The sequence below is a fragment of the Rhincodon typus genome, chromosome 34 (assembly GCF_021869965.1).
Source record: "Rhincodon typus isolate 14 chromosome 34, sRhiTyp1.1, whole genome shotgun sequence".
Lineage (NCBI taxonomy): Eukaryota > Metazoa > Chordata > Chondrichthyes > Orectolobiformes > Rhincodontidae > Rhincodon > Rhincodon typus.
The window spans coordinates 2,972,085-2,989,947 of NC_063365.1; positions in this window are offsets into that span (position 1 = coordinate 2,972,085).

Below are 17,863 nucleotides of genomic sequence, written 5' to 3' on the forward strand. Positions count from 1 at the left end.
TTTGCAATGCAGAGTCACACCAACAGCATGGGTTCAATTCTAGCACTGGTTGAGATTAAAAAGAGGGTCCTTTCTTGTAGACCTTGTCTCTCATCTGAGGGGTGACCCACAGGCTATTTCTACAGATGACAGTGCAGCCCAATGGTCCTCTGGGATGGGGATTTTACTTACAAGGGATGGAATCTTTGGATACCAGAAGACCAAGCTAGGAGGTAGGATGGACAATAAATTAGAAATAAAAACAGAACTGTTCTGAGGAAGGGTCACCCGACCCGAAACATTAACTCTGATTTCTCTTCACAAGTGCTGCCAGACCTGCTGAGCTTTTCCAGCAACTTCTGTTTTTGTTTCTGATTTACAGCATCCACAGTTCTTTCAGTTTTTAAAAACTGAAAAAAAAACTGTGGATGCTGTAAATCAGGAACAAAAACAGAAGTTGCTGGAAAAGCTCAGCAGGTCTGGCAGCATCTGTGAAGAAACAATCAAAGTTAATATTTCGGTCCAGTGATCCACCCTCAGAACAGTTCTGAGGAAGGGTCATCGGACCTGAAACATTAACTCTGATTGTTTTCTTCACAGTTGCTGCCAGACCTTCTGAGCTTCCAGCAAATTGTTTTTGTTCTTTCAGTTTTTATTTAGGGCAATAAATTAGGTCAGGTGGTTGTGTACCAAATGCTTGCCAATGGCCGGTCGCCATTAGAATTGAGTTCTGGGTGAGACGGCCCATACTCAATCTTCCCACCCAGCTGCCCATTGAAGCCTGAAAGTGGCCCATACAGAAGCACTTCAGGTACCCTTTTGCTACTACCAAAATTAACCTGGCCTGACAATGCCCGTCTTCCCCAGAGGAAAAAACAGCCTGAGCTGCTGGTCAGTGGGAATGACAGCATGTACATCAGACGGGGAATAGCCCCTAAAAGCAACACATACCCCCCACTCCATCCTTACTCCTGACCTCCCTGACACTTTTCCAGTAACCCTCATCCCTAAAATGTCCCAAATTAAAACCGAAAAAATGGATGGGTGCAGCTCCATCAACACTCAAGAAGCTTGACACCATCCAGGACAAAGCAGCCCGCTTGATTAACATTACATTCACAAGCATCCACTCCCTCCACCACCAACGGTCATTATCAGCAGTGTGTACTATCTACATGATACACTGCAGAAATTCACCAAAGATCCTCAGACAGCACCTTCCAAACCCACAACTAGAAGGATAAGGGCAGCAGATACATGGGAGCACCAACACCAGCAGTTTCTTCTCTAAGCCACTCACCATCCTGATTTGGAAATATATCACTATTCCTTTACTGTCACTGGGTCAAAACCCTTTATAGGGGTATTGTAGGTCAATATAGCACAGCACATAAAATCCTTCATCCCATCAAGTCCATACTGACCTTCCAAAAAGCATCCTACCCAGGCCCAACCTCCCACACCCTATCCCTGTAACCCTCCATATCCCTGGACACTACGGAGTAATTTATCATGGCCAATCCACCAAAATTGCACAGCTTTGGACCGTGGGAAGAAACAAGAGCACCCGAAGGAAACCCACGCAGACACAGGGATAATGTGTAAACTCCACACAGACAGTCACCCAAAGCTGGGATCAAACCTGGGTTCCTGGCGCTGTGAGGCAGCAGTGCTAACCACTGAGCCAATGCCTCCATGTGGACTACAGCAGTTCAAGAAGGCAGCTCACCAAAATCTTCCCAAGGGAAGCCAGGTACAGCGATAAATGCTGGTTCAGCCAGTGATGTGCACGCACCATGAGCAAATGAAAGAAAAACACCACATTCCAATCAGCTCCTGTCAGGAGAGACCTCTGCCCTGGGGTCCTCATTCCAAACAAAGACGTACTGATGGCCTCACAGTTGTCTGATAGGCAGAAGGTCCAACTGCCCTTACTCAGAAGTTACAGCATGAGTCCAACAGCGGCTCTGCAGCCACTAAGCACCTACTCACACCACCAACAAAAGTTTCCACCCAATGTTTATTTAGGGAAATTGGTGTTGTTTTCCTTGGAGCAAAGAAAATTGAGAGAAGAATTGGTGGAAGCAATCTTGAATGTGAGAGTTTTTTTTATTCATTCACAGGATGAGGGTGTCTCTGGCTAGGTCAGCATTTATTGCCCATTCCTAATTGCCCAGAGGGCAGTCAAGAGTCAATCACTTTGCTGTGGGTCTGGAGTCACATGTAGGCCAACCAGGTAAGGATGGCAGTTTCCTTCCCTAAAGGACATTAGAGAACCAGATTGGGTTTTCCTGACAAAAGACAATAGATTCATGGTCATCGTTAGACCCTTATTTCCAGTTTTTTCTTAAAACAGAATTCACATTCCACTATAGAGGGATTTGAACCTGGGTTGCTAGAGGATTACCTGGGTCTCTAGCTTAACAGCCCAGCAACAATGCCACAATGCCATCACCTCCTCTTATTTGGAAGGTAAACAAGGAAAGATGGTATCAATCATCAACATTCAAGATGGCAGCAAGTAGAACATTTCAGCTGAAGCTCATTCACTGTCCATACACTTTCTTTTTGTCTCCTCTCCTTTTTTGCATCTTTTGTCTCTGTTTCCCTCCTCTTCTCGGCCTCCCAGCCTCAGACCCCGTGGCCTCAGAATTTCCGGCCTGGGGGCCTCCGGGCCTCAGTGCAGACCTGATCAGGCATCCTCTTGTCCTGGTGTTACAGCCTTCTGACCGGCATGTCGGCCTATTGGCCTGGCATGGTCGTCTTCCAGTGGTACGTGGTGGTCTATTGGCCCAGCCTGGTGGTCTTCTGGTTGTACGTGTCGGTCTATTGGTCCAGCGTGGTGGTCTTCCGGCAGTACTTGGCGGTCTATTGGCCTGGCATGACCTCAGTATGGACTTCTGGTCTTGAGGTGATTCCAGAATGATCTCCCAGTGCTGTGAACACTGAGGTGAGGCCTGGCGCAGTCTGGAGGCAAGGGTCAGTGTGGACTGGAGGCTAGGTGGCAGCATGGACTGGGTTGGAAGACAATTGTTCTGAACTTTTTTTCTTTCTCCATTTTATCATTTTTCCCTAAAATCTGCAATGCTGGACTTTTTACCTCTCCAATTGGCAAGAACTGTAACTGAAGAAGCTGTACCTAGGGACCTTTGTACCCAAGATGAAGCCTTAATTGGTGACTTGTGCACTTTTTCACTGTACTCATTTGAATACATGTGACAATAAAACTAATTCAATTCCATTCAGTAGGAGCTGGAGAGATAGCAAGGCTTTGAGGCTGAAGGGTAGGAGTAGGTTGAAGACTGCTTTGAGGGTCATGGGGGAGCAGTCTGCTCCTTTGGCCTACAAGAAGTTTGGAAAAGGGTACTTGCCTTGTGAAGCAGGCTGCTTTCCCTTCCTTCCCCTCACTGCAGGAAAGAGAAACTTCAGCTGTGAGAATAAAATGAAGAAGTTGGGGCTGTTCTCCTTGGAGAGAAAAAGGCTGAGAAAGAGATGTGATACAGCACACAAGGACAAACAGTGCCCAAATTAAAAAGGTACAAAAATCAGTGATCTGCAAAAGAAGGAAGAGTAAAGTACTTCCTGGAAATGTGGTGGAGAATTCAAGAGGGTATTATGTTATTATCTGAATAAGAATAATGTCCAAACATATATGGAGAAAGGCAGAGAATGGCACTAGGCACTGGAGAATGTGGTGAGGCATTCAAGAGGGTATTATGTTATTATCTGAATAAGAATAATGTCCAAACATATATGGAGAAAGGCAGAGAATGGCACTAGGTAATGAAACTCATTTAACAAGACAATGCAGGTACGATGGGCAGAATGGCCTCTTTCTGCATTGCAACATGTCTGTGACTCTGTGAAAAACAGGGAAGTATGGTGGCACAGTGGTCAGCACTACTGCCTCACAGCATCAGGCACCTGGTATCAATTCAAACCTTGGGTGAACGTCTGTGTGGAGTTTGCACATTCTCCCTGTGTCTGTGTGGGTTTTCTCTGGGTGCTCTGGTTTCCTCCCACAGTCCAAAGATGTGCAGGTTAGGAGGATCAGCCAGGCTAAATTGCCCAGTAGCGTCTTGGGTGGAATAGTCATGGTAAATGTGGGTTTACAGGGATAGTGTGTGATTTTCTTCAGATGGTTAGTGCAGACTCGATGGGCTGATTGGCCCCCTTTCTGCACTGTAAGGGTTCAATGATCCTAAGAGGACAGATGCTGATGATGTATTGGAGTTGAGTTGCCTATATTTAACTCTTTAAAACCCACTTACTTCCTTTCACTGTCATGACCAGATGGATGCAATATCCATCCCCTACACTCAGAGCATCTCAGTATAAACATAGAAGCATAGAATCCCTGCAGTGTGGAAGCAGGCCATTCAGCCCATTGAGTCCACACCAACCCTCTAAAGAGCATGGCACTCAAATGCATTCCCTAATCTATTCCTGCAGCCCTGTATTTTTTTGGCTAATTCACCTAACCTGCACATCTCTGGATACTAAGGGCAATTTAGCACAGCCAGTTAGCGGTTCAGGAAGAAAAGTAAGCATTTCGGGTGCAGCAGGCGGCAAAGAAGGCTAATGGCTTGTTGAGAGGATTCGAGTACAGGAGAAGAGATGTCTTGTTACAATTTTACCAGTCCTTGATGAGAACACCGAGAGAACTGTGTGCAGTTTGGTCTCCCTATCTGAGGAGGGATGTTCTGGCTATGGAGGGAGGGCAACAAAGATTTACCAGACTGACCCCTGGGATGGCAGGATGTATGCACAGAGTCTGGATCAGTTAGGGCTATGTTCACTGGAGTTCAGAAAATTGAGGGCGTGGGTTCTCATTGAAAACTCTAAAATTCTAATGGGACTAGACAGAGTAAATGCAGGAGGTATGTTTCTGATGAGCAGGGATCACAGTATAAGGATATGGGGTAGGCTACATACAAAAACAATGAGGAGGTATTTCTTCACCCAGAGAGTGGGGAGCCTGTGGAATTCTCTGTCACAGAAAGCAGTTGAGGCCAAAATATTGAATGTTTTCAAGAAGAAGTTAGATATAATTCTTAGGGCTAAAGGGATCAGAGGATATTGAGGGAAACTGAGAACAGTGTATGAGTATTAAATGGCAGAGCAGGCCAGAAGGGCCAAATGGCCTACTCCTGCTCCTATTTTCTGTGTTTCTATGTTGATTACAAATCAGCAGTGTCCTAGAATAAAAGCATCTGTTTTGATTTGTCAGCTGCCTGGTTTCAGTACAACCCGTGAATTAAAGTTTGCAATCTTCGACCAAGAAATAGTGTTCCATTTTAAAGTTGTTTAAACTTGAGGTGGGGGGAACAGGATCATCAATCTCAGTCCAATAGCTCCTCCCGCCGAAAATTAAATCTGAACAGTTGTTTACAATGATGGTTTCTTGAGGTGAATTCACCTCAACACAATGGGCTAATCCCAGAGAAAAAGGTGTTTATGAAGAGCAATAGGCCAGTTTCAGAATACAAGCGATTCATTGCTGCACAATATGCATCATTTCAGGAGTCAAGGCAGCCTTTCAAACAAACTAATATTTATTCAGGAATAAATGTTCTTAACTGTGCAATCAGCTACCTGCAGAATAGAAATTGTCTGCACTAATACAGCGAGACAATTTCCTCAATCAAAACAAATGACTTGTGCATTGTCCTAGAACAATAAATAGTTCATTTAAATGCAACGGGTTGAGAAAAGTGAAGATTGTCCACTCATTACATCTGATCTAATTTTACAGTGAAAGATCTTTCATCCGTAGTGAGGGCCGTGCTCCACTGTGAAAGCTATTCATTTCAGCTGTTTCAAAAAAAACCCAGTTAATTCCAAAGTAATGGGTATTTGTTCAGAATTAAATCTGTTTATTGTATTAACTTGATTAAATTGAACAGGAGGGAACCAGTTTCTGTACAATCAGCCACCAGTCTCATCACTATTCAGAAGTTACTCTCAACCCTAAAAGGGCAAGGGCAGCAAGTAAATGGGAACATCACCAGCCAGAAGTTTCACTCTAAGCCTCACACCATCCTTACTAGAACTATCGCCATTTTTCTAGTGTCGCTGGATCAAAATCTTCAAATCTTTCCCCAACTCAGGGGCTGCACCAAAACCACGTAGAGTATAGTAGTCCAAAAAGGAGTCACATCACCACCTTTGCAAGGGCAGTTAGGGGTTAAAATATAATACAATGGCCTGGGGTGCAGAGTTTGTGGTGAAGAAAGTCTCATGCCAAAATTTACTCACACTGTTTGACACTTTTGATCACCTGCAGAGACTTATTATTCAGCTTGTCAACACTTCACTCACATCATTCGTTTGATCTTTTGATCTCTCTGTCTATAAATTCTGTGCCCGTGTGTATCTCTTCACATCATTTGATAAAGGGTGTGCTCTGAAAACTTGTGATTTCAAATAAGAGATAGTAGGAACTGCCGATGCTGGAGAATCTGAGATAACAAAGTGTGGAGCTGGATGAATTCTTTTCTGAAGAAGGGTCCAGAAGAGTCCAGACCCAAAACGTCAGCTTTCCTGCTCCTCTGATGCTGCTTGGCCTGCTACGTTCATCCAGCTCCACACTTTGTTATCTCTTGATTTCAAATAAACCTGTTGGTCTATAACCTGGCATTGTGTGACTTATGACCTTGTCCATCCCAGTCCAACACCAGCACATCCATATCAAAATAACCTGCTCATTCTAGAACATGAACAATTCGAACACCACACTGTAGGGTAGATGTGAATGCCTTTAGACAGGGGAAAGGAGATTTACCAGAATGATACCATAGGATGGTGGTCTTTGGTGAAACAAAACCTGTGTCTCCTGGAAATCTGATACAAACACAGAAAATTGGGAGAGCTGCCTCACAGACTAATCAAGCAACACCCTGACACATTCGTGCTCACAGAATCATACCTGACAGACAATGTCTCAGGCACCACCATCTCATTAGCAGGACAGACCCAGCAGAGGTGGAAGCACAGTGGTATACAGTTGGGAGGGAAGCGGTCTGGAAATTCTTGACAGTGGCTCTGGGACCCATGAAGTTTCATGGCATCAGCTCAAATATGGGCAAGGGAACCTCCTGTTAATTACCACATACCGTCCTCCCACGGCTGATGAATCACAACTCCTCCATGTTGAACTTGGAGGAAGTGCAGATGATGGCAAGGGCATAGAATGTACACTGGGTGGGGGTTCCAACATTCACCACCAAGACTGGCTCTGCAGAAGCAGTGTTGATTGAGCTGTTCAAGTTCTAAAGGACACAACTGTTAGACTGGGTCTGCGGCAGCTGGTGAGGGAACCTACAAGAGGAAAAAACACACTTGATCTCATCCTTACCAGTCTGCTGTCTGTAGATGCATTTGTCATGACAGTATTGGTAAGAGTGACCACTGCACATTCCTGGTGGAGAAAATGTCTTGGTTTCACATTGACAATACCCTCCATCATGATATGTGGCACTATCACTTTAGCACACAGCTAAACTGGACAAACTTTGAACAGATCTATCAAATAAAGACTGGGCATCCATGTCGGCCATCAACAGCAGCAGAATTGTACTCCAGCACAATCTGTAACCTCATGGCCCGGCATATCCCCCACCCAACCAATACCATCAAGCCAGGGGATCAACCCTGGTTCAATCGAGAATACAGGAGGGCTCTCAACAATGCTATCAAGCAGTATCTGCTCATCAATAATCTGCTCAGTGATGCTCAGTTTGGGTTCCATCAAGGCTACTTTGCTCCTGACCTCATGAGAGACCTGGTTTCTGCACTGAATAATTACAGTTAACTTATACTTCACAATAGCAAGCTGTTCTTCTGAATTTATTTGAAAGTTTAATTTTTTGTGATGTAATGCCTCTTTTTCAATAAAAAATAAAAATGGCAAAAAGTGGTCTTCTTTTGTTGCATTATGGCAACATGTCTCAGGCTGAGTGAACCTCCTCTGGACTGTCTCCAACGCCAATGTATCTTTTCTTAGATGAGGGGCCAAAATTTTTCACCGTATTCTAGTTTTAACCTGACTAGTGTCACATGTAATTTGTAAGTCTTCCCTATTTTTAAACTCCATCCTCTTTGAAATAAAGGCCAACATACCATTTGCTTTTTTTACTAGCTACTGAAAATGTATGCAAGCATTTTGTGGTTTATGCACAAGTGTGGCCAAGCTCCTACATGCTGCAAGCTTCTGCAGTCTTTCTTTATTTCATAAAATTCACTAAATAAAAACCGAAAGAACTGCAGAAGCTGTAAATCAGCACCAAAAACAAAGTTGCTGGAAAAGCTCAGCAGGTCTGGCAGCACCCGTGAAGGAAAAAAACAGAGTGAACGTTTCAGGTCCAGTGACCCTTCCTCAGAACTGATGGTGGCTGGGAAAACATCAGTTTATATGCAGAAAATAGGGAGGGGGTGGGGTAGGGAGTAAACGATAGGATGGAGCCCAAAGAGAGAGAAAGACAGTTAGACAGACAAAGGAGTTGGTAACGATCAGACTGGGAGGGTGAATAGTTGTTAATGGGGACTGTTAGTGACTAACAACAGGGGGTGTGTAATGGCAGGCTATGTGGTAACAAGGCCTGGTGTGTGGGGTAGGGGGCTGGGACATGGGAGAGTTTAGGCCCTAAAATTATTGAACTCAATATTGAGTCCAGAGGGCTGTAGGGTCCCCAAGCGGAAAATGAGGTGTTGTTCCTCCAGCTTGTGTTGGGCTTCACTGGAACACTGTAGCAAGCCAGAGACAGAGATGTTGGCCAGGGAGCAGGGTGGTGCATTGAAGTGGCAGGCAACAGGTAGTTCAGGGTCTTTTTTGCGAGCAGAATATAGAGTCACAATAAGACTCACAAGTCTTATTGAATTTTTTGAGGATATGACAAAACACATTGCTGAAAGTAAAGCAGTGGATGTGGTGTACATGGATTTTAGCAAGGTATTCGATAAGGTTCCACGTGGTAGGCTCATTCAGAAAGTAAGGAGGCATGGGATTCAGGGAAATTTGGCTATCTGGATACAAAACTGGCTGTCCAATAGAAGACAGAGGGTGGTAGTAGATGGAAAGTATTCAGCCTGGAGCTCGGTGACCAGTGGTTTTCCGCAGGGATCTGTTCTGGGACCTCTGCTCTTTGTGATCTTTATAAATGACTTGGATGAGGAAGTGGAAGGATGGGATAGTAAGTTTGCTGATGACACAAAGGGTAGTGGAGTTGTGGATAGCGTGGAGGGCTGTTGTAGGTTGCAATGGGACATTGATAGGATGCAGAGCTGGATAAAGAAGTGCAGATGGAATTCAACCCAGAAAAGTGTGAAGTGATTCATTTTGGAAGGTTGAATTTGAATGCAGAATACAGGGTTAATGGTAGGATTCTTGGCAGTGTGGAGGAACAGAGGGATCTTGGGGTCCACGTCAATAGATCCCTCAAAGTTGCTACCCAAGTTGATAGGGTTATAAAGAAGGCGTATGGTGTGTTGGCTTTCATTGGCAGGGAAATAAGTTTGAGAGCCATGAGGTTATCCTGCAGCTCTATATAACTCTGGTTAGACCTCACTTGGAATATTGTGTTCAGTTCTGGTCACCTCATTACAGGAAAGATGTGGAAGCTTTAGAGACGGTGCAGAGGAGATTTACCAGAATGCTGCCTGGACTGGAGGGCAGGTCTTATGAGGGAGCTGGGGCTTTTTTCATTGGAGCGAAGAAGGATAAGAGGTGACTTGATGAATGATGAGAGGCATAGATAGAATGGATATTCAGAGACTTTTTTCCAGAGCGAAAATGACTATTACGTGAGGGCATAATTTTAAGGTGATTGGAGGGAGGTATAGGGGAGATGTCAGAGGCAGGTTCTTCACACAGGGAGTGGTGGGCGTGTGGAATGCGCTGCCGGCAATGGTAGTGGAGTCAGATACTTTAGAGACTTTTAAACGACTCTTGGGTAGGCACATGGAGGATAGTAAAATGTAGGGTATGCAGGGTAGGTTAATCTTAGTAGGATAATAGGTCGGCACAGCACTGTGGGCCGAAGAGCCTGTACTATGCTGTACTGTTCTGTGTTCTATGTTCTATGTTCTATGTTCCTAACTCTGTCTTCTATTAGCCAATCTTTGATCCATGCTAATATACTTCCCTCAAAAGTATGAATCCTTATTTTATTAATTAGTTCTGTGCATGGTATCTTTTCGAATGCCTTTTAGAAACCCAAATATATTGCATCCACTGCTTCTCCTCTATCTGTTCTATTTGTTGTCTCCTCAAGGACTTTATTACATTTATCAGGCATGATGACTTTCTTCTCATGAAGCCATGCTGACTTTGCTTGCTTATATTATGTATTTCCAAACACTATGCATTTGCATCCTTTATAATAGACTCTGACATTTTCTAACAACAATTGTGACACCAACTGGACTATAGCTTCCTGTTCTTTGAATAAAAGAGTTACATCAACAGTTTACCAATCTAAGAATCTAAAGATTCCCAGAAGATTACTACAAGTACATCACTTTCTGTAGCTATTTCCTATAATATCTGAGGATTCAGCTCATTAGGTGCAGGAGACTCATCAGCCTTTAGCCCTATTAGTATCACTGTACTTTTCCTCTTGTTTGATCTGATTTGATTTATTGTTGTCACATGTACCGAGGTACAGTGAAAATGTTGATTATGTGCTTTACAGGCAGATCGGACTATACAAGCGCATCAGGGTAACAAAACGGAGTGCAGGATACGGTGTTACAGCTGCCGAGAAAGTGCACAGAGAGATCAACATTAACAATAAAGAGGTCCACTCAAAACTTTGATAACAACAGAGAAGAAGCTGTTCTTGAATCTATTCGTATGGGTACACAAACTTTTACATCTTCTGCCCAACGAAAGAGGGTGGAAGAGAGTATAACCAAGATGGGAAGCGTCTTTGTTTATGTTGGTTGTTTTCCCAAGGCAGTGGGAATTATAGATGATGTCAATGGATGGCAAGCTGGTTTATGTGATAGACTGGACTATGTTCACACTGTGTTGGGAAGATGATAGTTGTTGTATTTATTTCCTTTGCCCTTTAGCTCTTTGATAAATTAGATTTTTATAATGTTATTTGTGTCTTCTACCATGAAAATTAATGAGACTATTTATTCAACTCCTCTGCCAGTTTCCTGGTTCTCTGTTATTTTTTTCCTCAGCCTCATTCTCTATCTTTGACCTCTTTCTTCCTTTTTTACACATTTAAAGACGCTCTTACTACCTTTTTCTTATATTCCTTGTTATTCTATCCTCAACACTTTTTGTATCTGTTTATTATTTTTTGATCATCTTTTATTGATTTAAAACTTACCCAATCCTACAGTTTACCACTAATCTTTGTCATGTTGTCAGATGCTGCAGGAGAGGAAGGGAAGGAGGAATGAAGGATGGAAGGAAAGAGGGGAGAAGAGGAAGGAAGGAGAAGGATGGAAAGGAAGGAGGAGGGAAAGGGGAAAGGAAGGATGCTATCGTATTTTCTTACATCATAGATTTATACAATTATACAATTCAATATAACACAGGAAAAGGCCATTGGCCCACCAAACCTACACTGATTCCACTCCTTATTTAGACCCACTACTTATTGACTATGTGGCATTTCTATCCCTTTGTTCACCTCCCATTCATGTGTCTATCAAAATATGCTTTAAATGTTGCTAACATAGCCGATTCTACCACCTCCACTGGCAGTGCATTCCAGGCACACCCCACCCTCTGGATGGAAAACTTTTCCTGCCCTCCTTCCCTAAAATTTCCCCCTCTGACCTTGAACTTGTGCCTCTGTGACTTCTCCACACTAGGGAAAAGCCTCTGACTGTCCATCGACCCCATCTATGCCTCTCATTATTTTGTAGACCCTTAGCAGGTTGCCCTCAGCCTCCATCTTTCCTGTGAAAACAATCTGAGTTTATCCAACCTCTCCTCATAACTAAACCCCTCCACACCAGGCAACATCCTGGTAAACTTTCTCTGCACCCTGTCTAAAGCATCCTGTGCTTCTGGTAGTGTAGTGACCGGAATGCACACAATGTTCCAACTGTGGCCTAACTTAAATTTTATACAGCTGTAACAGAACTTGCCAACATTTATATTTGATACCCCAGTCAATGGAGGCAAGCCTGCTATATGCCTTCTTAACCACCTTTTCCACCTGAGTTGCAACTTTCAGGGATCTGTGGACCTGTACGCCTTTCAGGAATTTTATGTTCACTTTGCTGATTGCCTCAATCAGGATGAGCTCAGGTTCTGTCTGGGTTCTGTAATTGAGCCAAATGAGGCAGCAGGAATGCTACAACACCCTTGGGCAAACAGGAAAAATATCACTGAGGTTTCTTGCTCTTAATTGCCCAGCTATGACCCTCTGCATGCACATGTATGCATGAGTCAAGTATGTGAAGAGCATGAAGACCGGGTGAGGAAGTGGTGTCAGAGTGTGTCTGTGTTAGGGAATCAGAGCCAGCTGTATTGCTGCATGTGTCTCCCTCTCTAATGCTAACTGCCTAGGTTCTGTATTAAAAGCAGTTGGTCAGTTGTGTATTGGAGATTAGCTATCCCACATTGCGCACTCTCCTACGGTGAGGCAGCAAAAATACTAGGTGCATTTAACCAAAACTATTCATTCAATAAAAGTCAATGTTGCCTGTTTGTTAATCTATTCTCTACCTCACTAGAGACCTTCTCAGTTTGACAGAAAATCTTCATGGTAGATTTCATTTGAAATAAATATGCAGAGAAATTGATACAGAGAGAACAGTGAGGCAAACATCGGGCATATGTTGGAGTAATTAGTTAGCAAATTTTAGCCTGTGTTATTACCAGTGCCAAAAAAAAAATGATCTCTGACAACAATAAAGGCATAGGACCCAGCAGTCTACGATTTCACTCAGAGACCCTGGGGAGGCTTCAGATAGCAACATGCAGAAAGTTCTGTTTTGTTCCTGCTCCTGTCATGTAACACCCTTAACTAGAGTTTTTCACATTGTCTTTTGGCTGTCAGGTTCTGCATAGCACCTGGTTTCATGTTCCTAATTAGTCTCATTTAATTAATTATATTCTGCTTCGCATCCCGTATCTCTCTTTTTATTAACTTTTAACAAGTCCACACAGGGCACCAATCAGCCTTGAGAAATTTTAAAAAACCGACGCGAGTAATCTTCATTTATTTTTCAGGAGGCTTGTTGAATTTCTGTTCAAATTAGAAGGAGGGTGGGGGTTAAAGGAGATAAGCAGGGGAAGTCAGGCATGCCTTGTAGTCCAGTTAACCTCCTCTCACCCACAACATGCTTACCCTTTCCCCTTGATCTTGATCCCTGTGTCATGCAGAGGTTCAGAACAATCTGATTAAAGTGGAAAACACCACACTGTGAGGTGCAAGACTGGACATCGCTTGCTATTGATTGCAGATTTGTAAAGCTCTGCTACCTATAAAATTGAGGCAATTTGATCATTTGCAAATTTATTAGTGCAATGTGTTTCTCTCACAGTCTGGAATAACCTCATACAACTGAAAATGCTTTTATTTTTCAATGTTACAATCTTAAATATAATTAAATAACAAAAAAATTCATATGTCAGTAAAACACAAGCCACAAGCCCAGTCTGGGTTGGGATTACATAATGCTGTAAATTGCCCAAAATCAGATTATTGTCTTATTTTCACTTCCAGCTCTCTTCGTAATATATAGTGAAGAGTAAATTGGTGATGGGCAATTCCTTTTTTCTCTGATACTCATTCTTTGATATAGAAGTACTGTAATGCTTACATTTGCAAATAGTGCTGCAGGATTCAGCTTGGAGTGAGTTGCTTGTTCTGTGATCATCTGAGAAATTAGAGCTGAATTAGGCCATTTGGCCCTTCAGTCAGCTCTGCCATTCAACAAAGTGATGGCTGATATTCTATCTCATATGTTATACTATTCCCCCGGCCCTCACAAAAACCTTGAAAACTGTACGGCTTGTTGCTTCAACCTTCTCCACTTGTAACCTACAGGTATTGCAATCTCTAACTCAATGTCAGCCATTCACTGCTCCTTGAACTCCTCACCCCTCCTACTCATTCAAATGACTGTGTTGATCGCTGGCCCAGTCCCTTCGCCTCTCAGAGTTATAGAGTTGTACAGCACAGAAACAGACCCTTTGCTCCAACTCATCCATGCCAACCAGATATTCTCAATCAATCTAGCCCCATTTGCCAGCATTTGGCCAATCTCCCTCTAAACCTTTCTTATTCATGTACCCTTCCAGATGCCTTTTAAATGTTGTAATTGTACCTGTCTCGACCACCTCCTGTGGCAGCTCATTCCATACACACACCACTCTCTGCTTGAAAAGGTTACCCCTCAGGTCCCTTTTATATCTTTCCCCTCTCACCTTAAACCCATGCCCTCTAGTTTTTGACTCCTTTACCCTGGAGAAAAGTCCTTGGCTGTTTACTCTATCCATCCCCCTCAAAATTTTATATACCTGTATAAATGTCACTCCTCAGCCACCACCATTTAATTTTGTCTTAAAAGAAACAAATTTTTCCAAAAATAACTTTTTCTGATTTCTTTTTCAAACATTGTAAGATGTGAGCTATAATTAAAAGATTAAAATATAACACCAAAACTGTATAATTTTTCCCCCTTATTCGGTCATGAGATGTAAGCATTGCTGACAAGGCTAGCATTTGTTGCCTATTCCTAATTGACCTTGAAACGATGGCTTGCCAGGCCCTTTCAGAGGATAGTTAAGAATCAATGACATTGCCAGGAGCCTGGAGTCATGTCTAAGCCAAAGAAATGGCAGATTTCCTTATCTAAAGAATGTCAGTGAACCAAGTGGGACTTTGCAACACTTATGGATAGTTGTAATGGCCACATTGCTAAAACTATAGATTTATTTTCTAGGCTTCATTAATTGATTTATATTTTATTTATTTTTGTGGTGAGATTTGCACCTATACCACCATTGGCCTGGATGGCATTACTACTGAGCAGATATTACCATTATGCTCCTCCCCTTCTCCCCTCAAGGACAATGAATTCCAGGTCATCACCATGTGCCTCAAGATACATTTTCCTTTTCTTCTCTTGCCCAAATCTTCAAATCTGTGTCCTCACATCCTTGTTCCATCAGTTCATGGGGACAGTTTTGTTTTGTCTATCTTATTTAAACCAGTCATAAGTTGTACATCTCCACCAAATCTCTCTTCAATCCACTTTGCACACTACCCCAGCCTCTCCAACTTTCATTCTTTCTGACACTAAACCAGCACATTTCCGACAAAGAGTTGCTACGGGGGGACGAAGATCTTAGGCTAAGGAAGTCTCTGTTGAATGTGCAGCTGTGCTTCTACTCATGGTCAAGATCACATTAAGCATCGATGAGTGGAAGCTAAGTTGTATAGTTGATGGATTTCTCTCAGGTCAAAGTGGCAGCGCAGTTTGAAGAAAGAATGTTGAGGAATGGGGAGAGGTTTGTAAGATGAATGAGTGATGAAGAGTTGGCATTAAGCAATATTTTGTCAGCATTATATTGTTGTTCAACTCCCTCAGACATGCCCTATTTTGAAAGCTATAAGTTCCTTGAAACTGCCATTCTCAAATTGTAAACTGACAGCAATACTATTAATCAGGAGTTTAGATAAACACATAGAATTTTTATGAATAGTTGTGTCACAGTTTATCAGCTCATTCTAATGAGAAAATCAGCATCAAAGACTGAACGGATCAGAAGTTGCATAAAAATGATATCCATCAGCAGGCAGGTGCTTTCAGTTCAGGCCTATGAAATTAGATCTCCATCCTTTTATCACCATTTCTTTTATCTTTCAGGTTGTTTATAAATTGCATAATTTTCAAAAGTTACATTCAGGTAAAGTCAGTGGATCTAACAGAAGTGTGCATTTATGAAGTACCTTTAATGTAGGAAAATATCTCAAGATGTTCAGAAAAGTGTGACCAGCACAAAATTGGCATTGAACCAAGGAAGTCGTCATTAGGATATGAATTAGCAACAGAGGTAGGTTTTAAGGAGGGTTGTAAAGGAAACAAGAGAGCTGGAGAGTTTTTGGGAGGGAATTCCAAAGCTTAAGGACTGGATAACTGAGAGCAACATGAGGAGTGAAGGCCGAGTGGGATCATGTTCAATAAGAGGCGTGTGTGCCCTAGTATCTGCCTCATGCTGGATCCCAAATCCCACTGTGAAATCAGAAAATTCTAGAAGCACATTACAAACTGATCATTGTCAATGAAGACGATGGAATAGCAAGGAATTCATGTGAGTTCACCTCTGCAAAACCTTTGAACCTACTAGCTAAAACCATCAAATTTACCAGGTCAGGAGAGCCCTGTTTTAATTCCAGGTCTCTACTCTTTATTTATCTAAGATTAGGCAACCATTAAATTGATGCAATTGAACTCTGTGCCCTGGGATTAAGGAGAACATGCTACCAGGTGTTCATGGCTCAGTAACTCAGAGTTGCAATGATATTTACAATAATGCCCTGCATGATTAAACAGCTTGCCAAATCTAATTGTGTAGGTTTACAGACAAAAAAATGACCACTCTGTTAAGGGATCAGAGCACTGATGGGTCCTATGAGGCTCTAGTTCAATGAAATACAACACAAGGCATTGAGAAAGAGAAAATATTGTTGGAGCTCAGGTACAGTAGATGGGATTACTCTCAAAGGTGAAAACTTAAGGAAATTTTCACAAGGTATTGTCTCTTTAATATGGTTTCACTTGGACTCTGAAGGGGAAAAATTTAATGCCAAGTTAAATTCATGAATAGCTATCTTTCCATGCACAGAAATGCGGTCCAAATTAAGCAAAGCTCTGATAAATAATTGAGAGCACTGTTAGAATCCAGTTACAAAATGAGAGCAGTGAGAAAAGATCCTGGCCTTGGGATAGGATATTGATCCAATTGCACTTGCCAGAAAACTGGTTCATCAGTTGGGGAGTCAAGGATCATAGAGAAACCGTTGGAAAATGAACGTGAGGAAAGTTGGATCAGCCATGATCCTATTGAATGGTGGAGAAGGCTCAAGGAGCAGTATGGCCGACTCCTGTTCCTAGTTCTTCTGGCTTTATGGTCCTAACTAACTCTTCCATAAAACAAGAACATCCCTCTTTTAAAATCTCCAATGAACCTTCAGCCATTCTGATTGAGCTTTCAAAGCCACATTAGCACAATTGTGCATAGATTCCATTTTAGATTATGTTTTGATGACTGGTTTTGTGTGGTATTTTCCCAGATGACCACTTCTGGCACCTGTAGCATTTGGCACCTCTACCAACATGTGGTACTAGGTAAGGAATATAAGAGGTAGTTATTGCTGTTGATTGCCTTTAGACATTGCTTTGTCTGTAGCCTCTCTCGAGATTAATGATAGAGATACACCACTAGAAAGTGTCGACAGAAATGGCACCATTCCGAGATAACAGGAACATTTATTAAGTGATAGCAATACGTACCAGTATGTTTGGTTAGGTATGATTATGTGGGCCTCAGAGAGTTGGTACAGATGCATCTGCTCACTCTAAACACTAGAGTAGAACTCCTTGCCTTCACACGTACAGACTGGGTGACATCAGTCAAATGGATGGAGCCAATGTAAGATGAACATCAACCACGTTGGAATTTTTACTTTGTACACCATCAGCCCCCATGCTATTTTCACCTCATTGTTAGTACATTACATTTACCAGTGCCCCATCTGTCTCAGAACCTCTGACTTTACAAATGCAGGGGGTCTTAACGTTTCACACTTTTCTCACACTGTTTGGAATCAGAACAATGAGGTGCCCTGAGGACTGTTGATTCTAATCTAGGGACCATTTGTCCACTGGTGGATCTCGTATTTCT